Here is a 2844-nt window from a genome sequence, read left to right as displayed (position 1 = left end):
TAATGCTTGTTCAAGTACAATATTTATCCTAGACGGCAAGCTAATAGATAACCAAATCATATGAAAATCCTTTAATTTTAAAACAACTTCATAGTCCTTTCATGATTGAAGAGCCTTTGACTGACAGTTACGATAGCAGCTCTTCATCTATTCATTAGCGGACATTATGTTCAGAAACACCCTCACGTCAGTGAGAGAAATAGCATCAATTGCAATAAAAATGTTCTTTACACTTCGATTCAATGATGCTGATCTTGTGAGTAGATTGTTGTAGAACACAGCACTGGGACAGAATGTGCTTTAACATGTAACTGATTGGGAAGTGGGGACACTTTTCCTGTTCAATAAATTTGTATAAATTATCTCAGGAAAAGTATAGCTACTCTGCTCCCTAAGCATGCCTGGTAGCATGTTCAGTCTGGACTGAGACCCCTCCAGTGCTGGAGGCAGACTGGGTTGAGGCTAGTTACCCCTCCAGTGCTGCAGGCAGGCTGGGTTGAGGCTAGAAACCCCTCCAGTGCTAGAGGCAGGGTGGGAAACGACCTTGCAGACAGTCTAAAATGGCACCCTGAGCACTTCTATTGTCCAGAGCCCTACAAGACAGCACTGAGACTGGTGAAAGCGTAGTGCAAAATGTAGAAAACAGTGCCATTTGTGATGAAGCAGGTTGGTGTGGGTCTAGTAGACAGCAGTAGGTTGGCATGTAAATTTGTTGAAGACGGGAGCAGGTTGGCGTGTGTAGGTCAAAGGGCAGATGTTAATGTCCTCAGTGTGTGTTGCTCTGTGTAGCGACGGCTCGGAGGTGCGGTTGGTTTTAGGCAGAGCATGCTGCAGCAACTCAATGGACGACAGGATCTAGACAAGAAATAAGACCACCATTATTGTCAACATTCATTCAACAGTCTCTGATCACAACAACAATCATTAACTAGACTTCCGGCGCCGACAGAGATGGCCGCCTCGTTTCGCATTCCTAGGAAACTATGCAGTTTTTTGTTTTTTTACGTGTTATTTCTTACATTGGTACCCCAGGTCATCTTAGGTTTCATTACATACAGTCGAGAAGAACTACTGAACATAAGAGCAGCGTCAACTCACCATCAGTACGACCAAGAATATGACTTTCGCGAAGCGGATCCTGTGTTCTGCCTTTCACCTAGGACAACAGAATGGATCCCAGCCGGCGACCCAAAAAAACGACTTTGTAAAAGGGGGAAGCGGAGCGGTCTTCTGGTCAGACTCCGGAGACGGGCACATCGTGCACCACTCCCTAGCATTCTTCTCGCCAATGTCCAGTCTCTTGACAACAAGGTTGATGAAATCCGAGCAAGGGTAGCATTCCAGAGGGACATTAGAGACTGTAACGTTCTTTGCTTCACGGAAACATGGCTTACTGGAGAGACGCTATCGGAGTCGGTGCAGCCAACTGGTTTCTCCACGCATCGCGCAGACAGAAACAAACATCTTTCTGGTAAGAAGAGGGGCGGGGGCGTATGCTTCATGGTTAACGTGACGTGGTGTGATCATAAAAACATACAGGTACTCAAATCCTGTTCACCTGATTTAGAATTCCTCACAATCAAATGTCGACCGCATTATCTACCAAGGGAATTCTCTTCGATTATAATCACAGCCGTATATATCCCCCCCCCCAAGCAGACACATCGATGGCTCTGAACAAACTTTATTTGACTCTTTGCAAACTGGAATCCATTTATCCGGAGGCTGCATTCATTGTAGCTGGGGATTTTAACAAGGCTAATCTGAAAACAAGACTCCCTAAATTTTATCAGCATATCGATTGCGCAACCAGGGCTGGAAAAACCTTGGATCACTGCTATTCTAACTTCCGCGACGCATATAAGGCCCTGCCCCGCCCTCCTTTCGGAAAAGCTGACCACGACTCCATTTTGTTGATCCCTGCCTACAGACAGAAACTAAAACAAGAAGCTCCCGCGCTGAGGTCTGTTCAACGCTGGTCCGACCAATCTGATTCCACATTCCAAGACTGCTTCCATCACGTGGACTGGGATATGTTTCGTATTGCGTCAGACAACAACATTGAATACGCTGATTCGGTGAGCGAGTTCATTAGAATGTGCGTTGAAGATGTCGTTCCCATAGCAACGATTAAAACATTCCCAAACCAGAAACCGTGGATTGATGGCAGCATTCGCATGAAACTGAAAGCCCGAACCACTGCTTTTAATCAGGGCAAGGTGACCGGAAACATGACCGAATACAAACAGTGTAACTATTCCCTCAGCAAGGCAATCAAACAAGCTAAGCGTCAGTATAGAGACAAAGTAGAATCTCAATTCAACGGCTCAGACACAAGAGGTATGTGGCAGGGTCTACAGTCAATCACGGATTACAAAAAGAAAACCAGCCCCGTCACGGACCAGGATGTCTTGCTCCCAGGCAGACTAAATAACTTTTTTGCCCGCTTTGAGGACAATACAGTGCCACTGACACGGCCCGCAACTACAACATGCGGACTCTCCTTCACTGCAGCCGACGTGAGGAAAACATTTAAACGTGTCAACCCTCGCAAGGCTGCAGGCCCAGACGGCATCCCCAGCCGTGCCCTCAGAGCATGCGCAGACCAGCTGGCTGGTGTGTTTACGGACATATTCAATCAATCCCTATCCCAGTCTGTTGTTCCCACATGCTTCAAGAAGGCCACCATTGTTCCTGTTCCCAAGAAAGCTAAGGTAACTGAGCTAAACGACTACTGCCCCGTAGCACTCACTTCCGTCATCATGAAGTGCTTTGAGAGACTAGTTAAGGACCATATCACCTCCACCCTACCTGACACCCTAGACCCACTCCAATTTTCTTACC

Source organism: Oncorhynchus mykiss, chromosome 7 (assembly GCF_057628025.1).
Source record: "Oncorhynchus mykiss isolate SJ-2025 chromosome 7, ASM5762802v1, whole genome shotgun sequence".
Classification (NCBI taxonomy): domain Eukaryota; kingdom Metazoa; phylum Chordata; class Actinopteri; order Salmoniformes; family Salmonidae; genus Oncorhynchus; species Oncorhynchus mykiss.
Note: the sequence above shows the minus strand (reverse complement) of the source record.